Here is an 18,240-nt window from a genome sequence, read left to right on the forward strand (position 1 = left end):
GTCCTTGAGATAAGACAATAAGAAATAGAAACAGGAGGAGGCCGTTTGGCCCCTCAGGCCTGCTCCACTATTCAATAGGATCATGATCCAACATTCTTCACCTCCACTTTACCCTGTAACCCTTGATTCCCTTACCGATCAAGAATCCATCTATCTCAACCTTAAATATACAAGGACTCTACCCCCACAGCTCTCTGTGGCAAGGAGTTCCAAAGACTCACAAGCCTCTGATAGAAGAAATTCCGCATCATCTCAGTCTTAAATGGACACCCCTTTATTCTGAGACTATGCCCTCTGGTCCTAGACTCTCCCATGAGGGGAAACATCCTCTCAGCATTTACCCTGTCAAGCCCCTTAAGAACGATATATGTTCAATGAGATCACCTCTCATTCTTCTAAATTCCAAGGAGTAGAGTCCCAACCTGTTTAAACCTTGCTCATAAGACAATCCTCCCATACCAGGATCATCCGAGTGATCCACCCCCAATCAAATAGTAAATGTCCTTAAATAAAGGTGTCAAAACTGCTCACAGTACTCCAGATGTGGTCTCTACCTTGTAATTGTCCAAAGATGTGCAGGTTAGGTGGATTGGCCATGCCTTACTTGCCCAAAGGTTGCAGCAAGACTTCCCTACTCTTATACTCCAACCCCCTTAAAATAAGGGCTAACATTCCATTAGCCTTCCTGATGACCTGCTGCACCCGTGCACTAACTTTCTGTGTTTTGTGCACGAATAGACCAAAGTCATTTTGTGTTGCAGCTTTCTGCGTTTTTGCTCCATTAAAATAAAATCCTGTTCTATTGTTCTCCCTTCCAAAACAAACAACTTCACATTTCCCCACATTATACTTCATTTGCCAACTTTTTGTCCACTTACTTAACCTATCCAACCTCTTTGCAAACTGTTTGTGCCCCTCTCGTAACTTGCCTTTCCACCTATTTTTGTATCGTTTGCAAATTTGGCTACACATGCATTCGCTTCCTTCCACAAGTCATTAATATATATTGTAAATAGTTGCGATACCAACATTGATCCCTGTGGAACCCCACTGCTTACAGGTCGCCAACCTGAAAAATAATCCTTTATCCCCACTCGCTGCTTACCGCCCATTAGCCAATTCTCTATCCATGTCATTATACTACCTATACGACCTCCAACATTACAGAAGGAGACCATTCATCCTTATGGTACCGCACGGTAGCACAATGGTTAGCACAGTTGCTTTACAGCTCCAGGGTCCCAGGTTCGATTCCCGGCTGGGTCACTGTCTGTGCGGAGTCTGCACGTTCTCCCCGTGTCTGTGTGGGTTTCCTCCGGGTGCTCCGGTTTCCTCCCACAGTCCAAAGATGTGCAGGTTAGGTGGATTGGCCATGCTAAATTGCCCTTAGTGTTCAAAAAATGTTAAGTGGGGATTGCTGGGTTACGGGGATAGGGTAGGTACATAGGCTTCAGTAGGGTGCTCTTTGTAAGGGCCAGTGCAGACTCGATGGGTCAAATGGCCTCCTTCTGCACTGTAAATTCTATGATCCCTTCGAGTCCATGCAGACTCTTTATGGAGCAATCCAATCAATGGCTATAATTTAAGAGAGACGAATATGCAATGTGACCTCGATGTCCTTGTCCACCAGTCACTGAATGTAAGCATGCAGGTGCAGCAGGCAGTAAAGAAGGCAAGTGGGATGTTGGCCTTCATAGTGAGAGGATTCAAGTATAGTACCAAGGATGTCTTGCTGCAATTGTACAGGATCTTGGTGAGGCCACATCTGGAATATTGTGTGCAGTCTGGGTTCCTGCCCCCCCCCCCCCCCCGCCCCACCCCCACCCCTCCCCCTTTGTGCCTACCTGACTAACCCCAACAAAATCTCCCCACCATTTACCTTTGTATCTGGCTCCAGTGGCGACCTTCATGGTGGACTGGCTGCAATCCCAGCAGTGGACACCACTCCCAGTGATGCTGTGACACTGGACAGTTTCCAGCCATCTGATTAGCCAACAACTCTCTGAGGCAAGGCTTCTTCACAGGTTGGTGAGGAATTCTCAACCTGAACCAATTAACAGACTAAAAGCCATCAAATCGCATTTGGCTTCCCAGCCATGTGGAGGTGGGCTCTCTCCCAAATCTTTTAGTTGAGGGGGAGGGGGTCACGGGGCCACCAGCTCCATTAGAATTCAATCTGAAGACTCTAACAATTAATTGGCAAGCTAAGCGTGGCAGCCACAGTAAGATCCCACAATGATAAATGACCAACTAATCAGTTTTCCAGTTGTGTTGAATGAAGGATGAATGTTGGACAGGGCAGACTGTCTTTTTCCTTCTTTTAGCATTGCTATGGATTTTTTTTTAATGTCTACCTGAACTGGTCAATGTCTGTTTGTTTTAACACCTTTTCCAAAAGATGGCATCTCCAACAGTGCAAAATTCCTGATGTCTCAGCCATTACCTTATAGGTCAGCATCGTACTGTCCTGCTGGGAGATGCAGCTGACTGCGAATAACCCTGAATGTCCCAATTCTCTGCATTGTTACTGCCACAGATGCTAGGTCTGCACACGGTGCAACTCTGCACCTGCACCTCTGGTAACCCAGACCTTAAGAAAACTGGCTTTCATGGCCAATTTCACAGTAGCTTCATTGCAGTGTTAATGTCACCCTACTTGTGACAATAATAAAGATTGTTATTATTATTATAATCATTGGCCATTACAAACAAGAGTCATATTGGACTTGAAACAATGGGTGAGATTCAATGGGCTCAAGTTAACTTGCATGTACAGCCAGTAGAAAATTCAAGAATGTTGTTTGTTTGCCTCGGAATCACATATATGACGGAAAATCATGTGCAGATATGTTGCTGTGGAAACTGAAGGGTATGTCACACTCTTCAGATAGGACATAAAATACATCCTTCATTCTGGTGGCTTTGAATGAGATTGGCATTTCAAACATCCTGGGCATTCTCAGTGGTTTGTCGCTGCTGTCAGGTGAAATTGTCACATTCCCTGTTTTGCAGTGAATGGGGCAACCCTGGAGTTTCTTGAATGTTTTCCAGCCCACAACCTTTGACTGATGCACCTCATCTATGAGAGCATCGACATGTGAGCAGCCAATGGTCACTGTCACACGTGTCTGGTTGCAGTGTCCGAGAGAGCATAAAAATGCGTTCAGGGTCACCTGCTTCCGCATTGGCTACATTCCCATACCCTTTATCCATGGTATGCACACAAGGCATCCTTCTGTTAGCATTGGTCATAGCGGTTAGTCACGCTGATGAACACCCAACATGAACAAAAATGGTTGTGCTTTCCGCAAGCCTTAACCTATTTACTAATAGCAGGACACTCCATCCAGTGTGGGTAAACTTCACCACAGTGGAAAATCTCAGCAGGTCTGGCAGCATCTGTAGGAAGAGAAAAGAGTTAACGTTTTGATTCTTTGTCAAAGCTAACAGACAGAGAAAGTGGGAAATATTTATACTGTGCAGTGAGAATGAAAGGTGAGTCATAGCCACAGGAACCCAGAGAAACCTCGTGCCAGCGGCCACAGAACCCAAGGGGAAAGAGTGCTAATGGCTGTCCCCAGAGAGAACAAAAGATGTGAAAGGCCAAACAGCAGAGAAACAAATATCAGAGGGTGAACTGTAGATGTGGGGGAGGGGAAGGGGGAAGCAAAGAGGAAAAAGGGTAAGGAAAGGTGGATAAGATGGGGAGGGGGTTTAATATATATTAAGAAAGACAAGAAAGAAAGAAATGGTAAAAGACAGTTAAAATGAAATGGGCCGAGGTGGTGTAGAGCTAATCATCTGAAGTTGTTGAATTCGATGTTGAGACCGGAAGGCTGTAGCGCGCCTATCCAGAAGATGAGATGTTGTTCCTCCAGTTTGCGTTGAGCTTCACTGGAACATTGCAGCAGGCCAAGGACAGACATGTGGGCATGGGAGCAGGGTCTTTTGTTAAAATGGCATGCAACGGGAAGGTCAGGGTCCTGAATGCGCAGAGATCGAAGATGTTCAGCAAAACGATCACCCAGTCTGCGTTTGGTCTCTCCGATGTAGAGGAGACCACATTGGGAGCAGCGAATGCAGTAGATCAAATTGGAAGAGATGCAAGTGAAACGCTGCTTAACCTGGAATGAGTATTTTGGGCCTGGGATGTTAAGCATGTGTAGCGCACAATGACTTACGAGAGAGACAAGTAGAGATGAAGTCGATGAGGCTTTATTAAGCGAGACTTGTCCCCAGCAGTTCAGCAATAGAATGGAGCGGCGGGGAGAAGCTCGGGTTCTTATACTCCGCCTTCAGGGCGGAGCCAGGAGTCAACAGCCAACCAGGACCCGGGATCAGTCAGCCAATAGCATCACGGCTTCACAGTCCCACATGACCCCTAATCCATACTACCACATTCACCCCTTGTTAAAAATGAACCCGGCGGGGTGGTGGTTCGCATGGTGGTAGGGGTTTACAAGGCTGGTCCTGGGAGGAAAATGTCGGGCATGTCATTACAGTTTTAGCCCTACACTGGGCTATGTACAAGGTTTGTGAAACTATTTACAATATTAGTAAGAGAAAATTTTTTTGTTACAATCCAACAACATTCTTGGTGCCACGAGTCGAGCGGGCGGTCTGGTCTTCCTCGTCGATCGCCTCAGCCCTGGTGGTTGTGCAGGTGCTTGTTCCGGCGTTGTCGTCTCCGGGAGCGTTTCGGTGTTTGTTCCTGTTTCACTCCTGGGCGGACACGGGAGGAGGACCGATCCTCCCGGGAAGGGGGCGGTCGCGGGGTGCGCCGGTGGCAGGGAGGGGATGATCGGTGTCGGGGGTGTGTGTGTGTTGCCGGCGGGCGCCAGGTCTCGCAGGGAGACCGTGTCCTGTCGGCCGTCGGGGTGGCGTACTGCGAGTTCGCGTGGAGGAGGTGAACCCTCTCGACCAACGGGTCCGACTTGTGCGCCCACACATGTTTCCGGAGCAAGATGGGTCCTGGGGCCGCCAGCCAGGTCGGCAGCGACGTTCCGGAGGAGGACTTCCTGGGGAAGACAAGGAGGCGCTCATGAGGCGTTTGGTTAGTGGTGGTACACAGCAGCGACCGGATGGAGTGGAGAGCGTCCGGGAGGACCTCCTGCCACCGGGAAACTGGGAGATCCCTGGACCGTAGGGCCAGTAGGACGGTCTTCCAGACCGTGCCGTTCTCCCTCTCTACTTGCCCGTTCCCCCGGGGGTTGTAGCTGGTCGTCCTGCTCGAGGCTATGCCCTTGCTGAGCAGGAACTGGCGCAGCTCGTCACTCATGAAGGAGGACCCCCTGTCGCTATGGATATATGCGGGGCAACCGAACAGTGTGAAGATGGTGCCAAGGGCTTTAATGACTGTGGCCGCTGTCATGTCGGGGCAGAGGATGGCGAAGGGGAAACGGGAGTACTCGTCCACCACGTTCAGGAAGTATGTGTTGCGGTCGGTGGAGGGGAGGGGCCCTTTGAAGTCCAGACTGAGGCGTTCAAAGGGGCGGGAAGCCTTGATCAGGTGCGCTCTATCCGGCCTGAAAAAGTGCGGTTTGCACTCCGCGCAGATGTGGCAGTTCCTGGTGACTGTACGGACCTCCTCCACAGAGTAGCGGAGGTTGCGGGACTTTATAAAATGGTAGAACCGAGTGACCCCCGGGTGGCAGAGGTCCTCGTGGAGGGCTTGGAGACGGTCTATTTGTGCGTTGGCACATGTGCCGCGGGATAGGGCATCGGACGGCTCGTTCAGCTTTCCGGGACGGTACAAGATCTCGTAGTTGAAGGTGGAGAGCTCGATCCTCCACCTTAAGATCTTGTCATTTTTTATTTTGCCCCGCTGTGCATTATCGAACATGAAGGCGACCGACCGTTGGTCGGTGAGGAGAGTGAATCTCCTGCCGGCCAGGTAATGCCTCCAATGTCGCACAGCTTCCACTATGGCTTGGGCTTCCTTTTCCACTGAGGAGTGGCGGATTTCTGAGGCATGGAGGGTTCGGGAGAAAAAGGCCACGGGTCTGCCCGCTTGGTTAAGGGTGGCCGCCAGAGCTACGTCGGAGGCGTCGCTCTCGACCTGGAAGGGGAGGGACTCATCGATGGCGCGCATCGTGGCCTTTGCGATATCCGCTTTGATGCGGCTGAAGGCCTGGCGAGCCTCTGTCGACAGGGGGAAGGTAGTTGTCTGTATTAGCGGGCGGGCCTTGTCAGCGTACTGGGGGACCCACTGGGCGTAATATGAAAAGAACCCCAGGCAACGTTTCAGGGCTTTGGAGCAGTGGGGGAGGGGAAATTCCATGAGGGGGCGCATGCGTTCGGGGTCGGGGCCTATTATCCCATTGCGCACTACGTATCCCAGGATGGCCAACCGGTTTGTGCTAAAAACACACTTTTCCTCGTTGTATGTGAGGTTCAAGGCGTTAGCGGTCTGGAGGAATTTTTGGAGGTTGGCGTCGTGGTCCTGCTGATCGTGGCCGCAGATGGTTACGTTGTCGAGATACGGGAACGTGGCCTGCAACCCGTGCTGGTCAACCATTCGGTCCATCTCCCGTTGGGAGACCGAGACCCCGTTCGTGACACCAAATGGGACCCTTAGGAAGTGGTATAGACGCCCGTCTGCCTCGAAGGCTGTGTACTTGCGGTCACCTGGGCGGATGGGGAGCTGGTGGTAGGCGGACTTGAGGTCCACGGTGGAGAAAACCTTATACTGGGCAATCCGATTTACCATGTCGGATATGCGGGGGAGAGGGTACGCATCTAGCTGTGTGTACCTGTTGATGGTCTGGCTATAGTCTATGACCATCCTTTGCTTTTCCCCGGTCTTTACTACTACCACCTGGGCTCTCCAGGGACTATTGCTGGCCTGGATTATGCCTTCCTTCAGCAACCGCTGGACTTCAGACCGAATAAATATCCGGTCCTGGGCGCTGTACCGTCTGCTCCTAGTGGCGACGGGTTTGCAATCCGGGGTGAGGTTTGCAAACAAGGACGGCGGTTCAACCTTGAGAGTTGCGAGGCCGCAGATAGTGAGTGGGGGTATTGGGCCGCCGAATTGAAATGTTAGGCTCTGCAGGTTACACTGGAAATCTAATCCCAGTAATGTGGGCGCGCAGAGTTGGGGAAGGACGTAGAGCCTGTAGTTTTTAAACTCCCTCCCTTGCACCGTTAGGTTCGTGATGCAGAACCCTTTGATCTCTACAGAGTGGGATCCTGCAGCTAGGGAAATCTTTTGCGTACTTGGATGGATGGTCAGAAAACAGCGTCTTACCGTGCCTGGGTGAATGAAACTTTCGGTGCTCCCGGAGTCGATCAGGCATGATGTCTCGTGTCCGTTGATCAGCACCGTTGTTGTCGTCGTCTGGAGCGTCCGGGGCCGTGATTGATCCAGCGTCACCGAAGCCAGTCGTTGTCGTAGTGTCTCGGCGTCTTCTTCGGACCCCGTGGAGCCGTCGATGCTGGGGTCCTTTGTTGTCATCCAAGATGGCGGCGTCCATGAATCGCACGCGGCCGGGGGGTGGACAAAATGGCCGCCCCCATGGATCGCACGTGGTCGGGGGTGGACAAAATGGCCGCCCCCATGAATCGCACGTGGCTGGGGAGTCACAAGATGGCGGCGCCCATCCTCCCCTCGTGGTGCCCGGGACCCAAAATGGCGGCGCCCGCGGGTCGCACATGGGGCGCTGGGGGGGTTTGGGATGCGCTGGGCTCGTTCTTCTCCGGGGATTGCGGGGACCCCCCGGGACCGGCACACAGCCGCGTAATGGCCCTTCTTGCCGCAGCTTTTGCAAATAGCTGCCCGGGCCGGGCAGCGCTGCCGGGGGTGTTTCGCTTGCCCGCAGAAATAGCAGCGGGCCCCCCCGGGATGATCTGGCGCTTTAACCGCGCAAGCCTGTGAGAGAGAGGGGGGGGTTTGTTGCGACGGGGGTCCACGGAGCCCAAGGGGCTGCCGGGCGGTCGGGGCCGTAGGCGCGGGCGTTTTGCGAGGCCACATCTAGGAAAGCTGCAATGGTCCGTGCCTCTGAGAGTCCTAACAACTCTCTTTCTAAAAGTCTTTGGCGGATTTGGGGAGAGTTCATACCTGCCACAAACGCATCGCGAATTAGCATGTCCGTGTGTTCAATCGCGTTCACCGGCGGGCAGCTGCAGCCCCGTCCCAAAATTAGCAGCGCGGCATAGAATTCCTCTAACGATTCTCCGGGACTTTGCCGTCTCGTTGCGAGTTGGTAGCGTGCGTAGACCTGGTTCACGGGGCGAATGTAGATGCTCTTCAGTGCTGCGAGCGCCGTCGGGAAATCCTCTGCGTCTTCTATGAGAGGATAAATTTCCGGGCTTACCCTCGAATGCAGGACCTGCATTTTCTGGTCTTCTGTGATCCGGCAGGGGGCCGTTCGGAGGTAGCCTTCAAAACAAGCTTGCCAGTGTTTAAAAACTGCTGCCGAGTTCGCTGCGTGGGGGCTGATCCGCAGGCATTCCGGGGCGATCCGGAGCTCCATAGTCCTTTAAGCTCGCTTAATAAATTGTAGGGCACAATGACTTATGAGAGAGACGAGTAGAGATGAAGTCGATGAGGCTTTATTAAGCGAGACTTGTCCCCAGCAGTTCAGCAACAGAATGGAGCGGCGGGGAGAAGCTCGGGTTCTTATACTCCGCCTTCAGGGCGGAGCCAGGAGTCAACAGCCAACCAGGACCCGGGATCAGTCAGCCAATAGCATCACGGCTTCACAGTCCCACATGACCCCTAATACATACTACCACAGCGTGGAAGAGGTAAAGGGGCAGGTGTTGCATCTTCTGAGATTGCATGGGAAGGTGCCCTGGGTGATGGGAGAGGTACTGGGTATGTTGGAGGAGTGGACTAGATTATCTCGGAGGGAACGGTCTTTCTCTTTCATTTCAGATTCCAGCATCTGCAGTAATTTGCTTTTAACCACAGTGGAAACATTGTTTGGACAAGTCGCAGCTCTTGTGAGACTGTTTTTGTTGCTTTGCAGGTAGTTTCTTAGCACACGAGTGATGAACAGTGTTCACAGGAGTTGAACTTGGGAGTGTGGTCGTTATTTTCAGCCGACTCAATTCAGTATCACTGGAAAGCAATAGCGATCTTGCGAACTCCAACTTTCTGTCTTTCTCAAGTACTTTTTGGCATAATTGGCCATCCAGAAAGACAACCTTTCATTGATTTATCTTTCTATGTATTCCACATCACCAAAGTCACATTTATTTTCTGGTTACCTCAGATGTGTACAGTGTTGGTCAATGATTTCATTTTCTTCTTGCTTCATGTGTCAGAAGATAATTGTTCCATATATAATACTTTTGTGAGGTGTTAAATAAGATGCTTGTTGTAGCTGAGTCATAGTTATTTTGCTCAGGTGTACATGCCTCAGAAACATCTTTCAATTCTTCACCACCATAGTACAGAAATGGGGCTGGACTCTCCATTATTGGGGTTATGTCCCCACACCGGCGTCAAAACTGTCGACTTTTAAGCCAGAAAAACTGGCATGAAAGGACCACATGTTCCTAGCCCTGCCAGGGGCCAGCAGGGACCCTGGCGTAAATCTATCAGCTTTTTATGCAGATATGGGCCCCCACACTTCCGGGTCGGAGGCTGCGCATGCACACGGCAACGGCCTCCAGCAGCCGCGCCGTACTCCATGGCGGATTCGGACCGTGGAACTGGACCCTGAAAATAGACCCCCCCCCCCGGATTGGCCACGCGCCCGACCCTGACTGCCCACACAAACATTCCCCGGCCACGTATAAGGCCCCCCCCCTGCCCTCCGATCAGCCCGCCCCCGACCAGGGCAGCCGTGAACTGAGTCCGCAGCCGCCACGCTAGTTTCCTGACCGGCAGGACCACATTAGATCCAAGCTGTCGGGAATTCGGCCGGTCGGGGGCGGAGCGGGCCTCCAGCAATGGCCCCAGGTAGGTCCTAGGCGGCCTTTCTGGGGCCCACAGACTCGGGGAACTACCGCTGGTCCCGATTCCGTGCGGGTTAATGGATTCTCCGCCCCCGCGCAGGCCATTATTTTGCCGGCGGGGTGCGGATAATCCAGCCCATGGTCTTTCTCTTTTTGTCACATGTGATTGGAAAACTTGCCATTGGACCTTCGAAACGTCACAGCCACTTTCACCAACATGAGAATACAAATGACTCCAGATGCACTCCAAAAGGTGATGGATTGGGCACAGGCAATGCTACAAATATTCATCGGTAACAGTGATGAGTCTATCTGCAAAAGCGTTCCTTCTTGTTTGATCAGAACTTGTGTGTAATTAACAGAACCTGAGAGTATCTCTTAGTCTGCAGCTTGAAATGCAGTCGGCAAAATAAAATGCTATCCCCTCTTCAGAAAATAGGTCTGAAAAGCTTCATACCTGGAAAGAATGCTGGTTATTTTGCATGATCTCCATCCCCAATGTGAGGCTCTTGGAATATAAAACAGACACTGACAAGTAGAATTCAAATTTCACAAGTAATAATGACTCCCCTTTATTAAAACTACTTCTGCAGACTCTAGCGGACATCCTCTGCTGGTACAAATTTGTGTTGTAACTTCAAGTGAACTAAACAAACACCTTTTCAAATCACTATACATATGTTCGATCATTTTGCTTGGATGCACCGAAACTTGTTGTCCAGCAAATATCCCACCTGCAGAATGGAGCTGCCGACTCCTCTTTTTAATAAAGTAGTTAAGCTTCCATCTACCTTTGTGGGGACATTGAACAATCACCCCATTCCCAGATGAAGGGTTAAGCAGACTGAGGTTAGGCTGCACTAATTCCGTTCTCCACCTGAATCTAAAATCAGGTGACCCAGACACTAATATCACCCTTTTTGTTTCACCGTCAGAATTGGGAAGATCTTCTTCTGGTTGATTTGGTCGGATGCAACTCAAAGGCACTGTGCCATGATCTTCATGGCAAAAGTCTCAGAAGCTCACACACTAAAAATGGAATTTGAATTCGTCATCTTGTATAAACCATTTTAATAAGGGATAGAATCCAGAAGTTTGATTCACGAAAACACCAGTAAAAATTGAAAACTAATCCAATGGGATATAATTTGAATTGAGCATAAATGGGTGATTCAGAGCAACGTTGTTGCCAGTGAATGGATGGGTGATTCTCTTTGTTCGCAGACAATAAAGAAACATAGCTGACAACACCAGTTATGAGCAGATTGTCATCCGGCACGTAGATGCTTGACCTGAAGACAGGTTAACTAAAAGATTTGTCCTGTGCTGACCAATCTGTGTTCACATAGAATTAGAACTAAGTTCTGTTACTGCATCTGATGGACCTCCCGGATCTCCTCGGTACAGTATTCCAAGAAAGATATGTCCACGTGCAGCACGGTTGCATAGAGGTTAGCACAGTTGCTTCACAGCTCCAGGGTCCCAGGTTCGATTCCCGGTGTGGGTCACTGTCTGTGCGGAGTCTGCACATTCTCCCCGTGTCTGTGTGGATTTCCTCCGGCTGCTCCAGTTTCCTCCCACAGTCAAAAGATGTACAGGTTAGGTGGATTGGTCATGCTAAAATTGCCCTTAGTGTCCAAAAAGGTTGGGTGGGGTTACTGGGTTACGGGGATAGGATGGAGGTGTGGGCTTGAGTAAGGTGTTCTTTCCAAGGGCTGGTGCAGACTCGATGGGCCGAATGGCCTCCTTCTGCACTGTAAATTCTGATGATTCTATGAAGTAGCACGTCACCCTCCCCAATGTTTTTCTATTCATTTCATCTATAAACCTGGGTACAGGAAAAGGGAAATCAGTACGCCCAATCCCTTAAACCTTTAAAATATTCAATTCATGTTTGCTCTGACATGCATGCTGTCAATATTACAGGCAATATAATCTTAGTTGTTTACAAAAAAGGGTCACTGATTGGTTGAACCTCAGAGTCCACTGTTTCCGAAGGGATTGTGAGTTTATAGATTTTTAAATTAATCTGGGTCTCTTTTTCATAAAACATCAAACTCCGCCATGTATCTGAACAATGGGCTTGCATTTGACAGAGAAATTATTTTCCCTTCAAACTGGATGTAGTGGTAAGACAGGAATTTAGTGCGCACTGATGTTGACTCTGTGGTTAACTCTGAATTTTACTCCAACTTGGAACAGTAGCAAATGAGAAATCTTTCCGAGAAGCGGCAGGCTCCTTCAATCCTTCTAATTGAGGTGTGAATTGTGTGGCTTCCTGGGCATCGCAAAGTTCAAGATGAATATGCTGCCTGCTTTGAAGATGAAAATTAATGCAAATTAAATTCTTTTAGTAAACCTTTAACAGAATCCCAGGACGTCCATGATCAGCATTAACGAATCCTAACACCCTCCCAATTCCTCCATCTCCAAAGTCGCAACAGGCCCTTTACACTTGCAGAGCGTGCAAACTAAGAGAAATGTGTAATCTGTCAGTAAATTCATAACTCTCAAATTATGTCAGGGTCACTTAATTTAATATCAATAACACTGAGCGTTGCAGTGTGAAGATGAATTCCTGCATTTCGCGTTGAATTAAGTGAAGACTGTTGATCTCACCTGGGAGAGCTGGCTTGAAAGGGATAATCATGCTACCTTGCAATGGTTTGATATATTGCAAAGGTGGTGAAAGCCAGGCTCTTAAACAGAGAAAAAAAATCCCTGTTTGAGAAAGTTGCTATCACACGAGAATACTGCATTAAATCTTGTTTTATGCCTGAGTGGGACGGTAAGATAATGTGTTCAATCCAGTTTGCAAATGAACTAGTGTTATTGTGGGTGGAACTGCAAATGAACACAGATTTCTTCCCTCTCACTATTCTCCTCCAGAATAATCTACTTTGATTAATGGCGTCATCCTTGCATCCTACTGCTTGGCTTGACTTGTTTGCTTGAGGCAAATATTTCAAAGTTGGTTGATCCAAGGGATCAGTCACCGTGTATTTTTGCTCGATTATGCATTAAGTGTGCCAGTGGTTGGGCAAAGCTCCAGTGGATAAATCCCACAGTCAATAAATAAATACACCCCTTGCTTTAAATGACATCTGAGCTAATCTAGCGACTAAGGAGGACAGAACGCACAAAAGACCTTTACTTTGAAAAGCTTTGTAAGGTTTTTCAAGGTGTCATAATGCCAGAAGGCATTTCTCTTTTTTTTATCATTGAACATGCTGTTAGAATCCACAACCAGAAATAATTAATGACAAATGGCACCTAAACTTACTGGAGCCATTGTGGTAAGACGGAACTTGCAGGTTATTAGGTTCTATTTTTATTTTTTTCATGTAGGGAATGGTTCTGCTTGTGAGTGATATTAGGATGTGAGATATCGTATCTGGACTGAATTCTACTGTATTCCAAAATAGATAATATTTAGGAGACATTGGCCTTGATCACCCTGTCAATCAGCAGGACAGGGTCAGGGTTAAAAATTTAAAACTTTGGGGGCATTTAATTGCTGCTGTACAGTTTCCCTCAAATTGGGAAAGCTGACAGTGAAATGGGAAAGTAGTCAGTTCAGAAAGGTTAATACAGTTTACAGCACTTCTTGTGATCCAGTGGGTGCAGGAGTGCTCCCCTTGACCTTTAAAGATGCCTCTGCTCCACCCTTCTACCAATTGTGACCTCTTTTTCTGTCCACTTACACATTCTTCTCCCTCCCATGAACAGAGAGCCCCTCCCTTATCTCCCCCCCCCGCCCCCCCCCCCCCGCCCCCCCCCCCCCCCCCCCCGCCCACCGCTGACCTCCAACCCTGCCCTGTCCACTTCTCCTGCCCCATCCCAACCCGGCCTCACTCTAACCTGACACTAATCTCCAACATTTCAACCTCCCCTAATTGCTAGGGATCAACCCCAAGTTGGCTGTGGCCAACTGATGCTGGAAATGGAAGAAAAATAGTATAATAAGGTCCTCCTGTTTAATTCTTCAGCATCTTACCTTCCATGACCGTGATGTTTCTCTGGCTATTTTCACCTTACCCCGCTGTTATGACATCCTGGGTTAAAGAGCAGTCAAATCCAGCCCCACAGTCACAACACAAGTGAACTGACCAATAATTCTTATAAAAATTCCCAAAGTCACTGGCCATTGGCTGCCCAATAATTACATTCATCAGGTTTGTAAATTGAAACACAATTACTGTTTATTTATAACAAGAACAGATATGAAATGCAGAGTAAATACCTGTAGCGCACAAAGACTCCGAGAGACGAATCGAGTGAAGTCGATGAGACTTTATTAAGCGTGACTGTTCCCCCGCAGTTCAGTAGTAGACTGGCCTGCGGGGGAGGACTCCTGGTTCTTATCCTCCGCCTTCAGGGCGGAGCTAGAGGTCAACGGCCAACCAGGACCCGGGATCTGTCAGCCAATGACATCACGGCTTCACAGTCCCACATGACCCCTAATGCATACTACCACATTCACCCATTGTTAAAAATGAACCCGGCGGGGTGATGCTTCGCATGGTGGTAAGGGTTTACAAGGCTGGTCCTGGGAGGAAAACCTTTGCATGTTATTACAGTATGTACAAGGTTTTTTTTTTGGTTTCGAACTATTTACAGTAATCGTCAGGAGAAAAAGACAAAATGTTCTTGTTAAAAGTCCACATATTGTAGTGTTAGATCGCCGCCACGAGTCGGTCGGGCGGTCTGGTCATCCGTGTCGATCCCCTCGGCCCCGGTGGTGGTGGTGGTGCTTGTTCCGGTGTTGTCGTCTCCGGGAGCCTTACGGTTTCAGCTTGGGCTTCACTCCTGGTCGGGCCTGGGAGGAGGACCGATCCTCCTGGGAAGGGGGCGGTCGCGGGGTGCGGCGGTGGCCGCAGGTGGTTACATTGTCGAGATACGGGAACGTGGCCCGCAACCCGTGTTGATCAACCATTCAGTCCATCTCTCGTTGGAAGACCGAGACCCCGTTTGTGACGCCAAATGGGACCCTTAGGAAGTGGTATAATCGCCCATCTGCCTCGAAGGCGGTGTACTTGCGGTCACTTGGGTGGATGGGGAGCTGATGGTAGGCGGACTTGAGGTCCACGGTGGAGAAGACCTTATATTGGGCAATCCAATTGACCATGTCGGATATGCGGGGGAGAGGGTACGCGTCTAGTTGTGTGTACCTGTTGATGGTCTGGCTATAGTCTATGACCATCCTTTGCTTCTCCCCTGTCTTTACTACTACCACCTGTGCTCTCCAGGGACTATTGTTGGCCTGGATTATGCCTTCCTTCAGTAGCCGCTGGACTTCGGACCGAATGAAGGTCCGGTCCTGGGCGCTGTACCGTCTGCTCCTAGTGGCGACGGGTTTGCAATCCGGGGTGAGGTTTGCAAACAAGGATGGGGGTTGAACCTTGAGGGTTGCGAGGCCGCAGATAGTGAGTGGGGTATTGGGCCGCCGAATTTGAAGGTTAGGCTCTGTAGATTACACTGGAAGTCTAATCCCAGTAATGTGGGGGCGCAGAGTTGGGGAAGGACGTAGAGCCTGTAGTTTTTGAACGCCCTCCCTTGCACCGTTAGGGTAACTATGCAGAAGCCTTTGATCTGTACGGAGTGGGATCCTGCAGCTAGGGAAATCTTTTGTGCGCTGGGACGGATGGTCAAAGAACAGCGTCTTACCGTGTCGGGGTGGATAAAGCTCTCCGTGCTCCCGGAGTCGATCAGGCATGATGTCTCGTGCCCGTTTATCAGCACCGTTGTCGTCGTCGTCTGGAGCGTCCGGGGCCGTGCTTGGTCCAGCGTCATTGAAGCCAGATGTGGTCGTAATGGTTGAGCGTCTTCTTCGAACCCCGTGGAGCCGTTGACACTGGGGTCCGTTGTTGCCGTCCAAGATGGCGTCGGGGTGAACAAGATGGCTGCCCCCATGCATCGCACATGGCTGGGGGGTCACAAGATGGCGGCGGGGGTGGACAAAATGGCCGCCCCCATGCGTCGCACAGGTCTGGGGTGGTCCAAGATGGCGGCGCCCCTCCTCCCCTCGTGGTGGCCGGGACCCAAAATGGCGGCGCCTGCGGGTCACACATGGGGCGCTGGGGGGGTTGGGGAGCGTTAGGAACACGCAGGACTCCCTCTTCTCTGGGGACAGCGGTGGCCGGGACCCAAAGTGGTAGCGCCGGCGGGTCATACATGGGGCGCTGGGGGGGGGGGGGTGTTGGGGAGCGTAAAAGGCGTGCAGGGCTCCCTGTTCTCCGGGGAGAGCGGTGGTCGGGACCCAAAGTGGTTGCGCCTGCGGGTCGTACATGGGGCGCTGGGGGGGGGGGGTTGGGGAGCGTAAAAGGCGTGCATGGCTCCCTGTTCTCCTGGGACAGCGGCGACCTCCCGGGACCGGCACACAGCCGCGAAATGGCCCTTTTTCCCGCAGCTCTTACAGATCGCTGCGCGGGCCAGGCAGCACTGCCGGGGGTGTTTCGCCTGGCCGCAGAAATAGCAGCGGGCTCCCCCGGTGCGACTTGGCGTTTGAACCGCGCAAGCCTGTGGGGTGTCCGGGGGGGGGGTGGGTTTGTCGCGACGGGTGCGCATGGAGCCCAATGGGCTGCCACGCGGTCGGGGCCGTAGGCGCGGGTGTTTCGCGCGGCCACGTCCAGGGAGGCTGCAAGGCCCCGTGCCTCAGAGAGCCCTAGCGACTCTTTTTCTAAAAGTCTTTGGCGGATTTGGGAGGAGTTCATACCTGCCACAAAAGTATCGCGCATTAACATGTCCGTGTGTTCGTTTGCGTTCACCGGCGGGCAGCTGCAGGCCCGTCCCAAAATTAGTAGCGCGGCGTAGAATTCATCTATCGATTCTCCGGGACTTTGCCGTCTCGTTGCGAGTTGATAGCGAGCGTAGATCTGGTTTACTGGGCGAACATAGAGACTTTTTAGTGCTGCGAATGCCGTCTGGAAATCCTCTGCGTCTTCGATGAGGGAGAAAATCTCCGTGCTTAACCTCGAGTGCAGGACCTGTAGTTTTTGGTCTTCTGTGACCCGGCAGGGGGCCGTTCTGAGGTAGGCCTTGAAACAAGTCTGCCAGTGCTTGAAAGCTGCTGCTGCGTTCACTGCATGGGGGCTGATCCTCAGACATTCCGGGATGATCCTGAGCTCCATAGTCCTTTTGTCACGCTTAATAAATTGTAGCGCACAAAGACTCCGAGAGACGAATAGAGTGAAGTCGATGAGGCTTTATTAAGCGTGACTGTTCCCCCGCAGTTCAGTAGTAGACTGGCCTGCGGGGGAGGACTCCTGGTTCTTATACTCCGCCTTCAGGGCGGAGCTAGAGGTCAACGGCCAACCAGGACCCGGGATCTGTCAGCCAATTACACCACGGCTTCACAGTCCCACATGACCCCTAATGCATACTACCACAATACCTGTCTCCCCTGTTAAATGCCCATCTTCTATCCCCACACATAAGACAGGCAAACACAGAGGTGTGGAAAGGGGTAAAAATAATAAGGATTAAGGTCAAAAGACAAGAGTTGTTGCTTCAGATGATGACTGCTTTACTTCACTTTATTCACAGTGTGAGCGTGGATTATGGTCTGCAGTTTACAGACTGTAATAGTCCTCCTTGCAGTTAGCAATACCTTATTCACAGCTTTTCCAGGAGAGGCCCCTGTCTTCACATCAGATTCTAGATTCTGCTTGCACAGCCTTTTCTGCAGAGAAAGCTGGTTCCCACCGTGACCTTTTTGTGAAAATTACATGGATATTTCTGGAGAAAACAGAGTGTGAAAAATATTTGTTTCCCCTTAGCACCAAAGTGAAACTGAATGCTTCTTCAGTTTCTGAACCATTTCAGTGGGAAGAGATCTAATCACCACCTATTACTAGGCAAAACACAGCCTTTTGGGCCAATTCATTGGCCATTAGCCAAATAAATCAAATCGAGACTCAGCCAATCTCTGTCATTGATGCCGGTCAGTTCACCGCTCCACTCCACACCAGCACAGGCTTCTGCTGAAATTAAAAGCACAGGCCACTTCCTTAAAGACACATGCCCATAAATCATCCATGAATCTAAAGTGCGAAAGCAAGCTAAAATAAGGGGACAATAAGGGAATAAACAGGGAGCAAACAGAAAGGACTCTTACACACAACAATACTCATCTTCCCCTCAATATTGTGCCATTGTTTTCACTTAAAGTGACAGGGACATATGCCAAATACTTAAATTCAAAATGTTCCCTCTCATAGTCATTACTTAATTGTGATGTTGCAATGGTCAATTTTGAAATGACAGTGATCAAATGTCAGCTAAAAGTGGCACAGATAATAACATTATCAATGCAAAGGATTGTACAACCGTGGA

This window comes from Scyliorhinus torazame, chromosome 19 (assembly GCF_047496885.1).
Source record: "Scyliorhinus torazame isolate Kashiwa2021f chromosome 19, sScyTor2.1, whole genome shotgun sequence".
NCBI classification, from domain to species: Eukaryota; Metazoa; Chordata; class Chondrichthyes; order Carcharhiniformes; family Scyliorhinidae; genus Scyliorhinus; species Scyliorhinus torazame.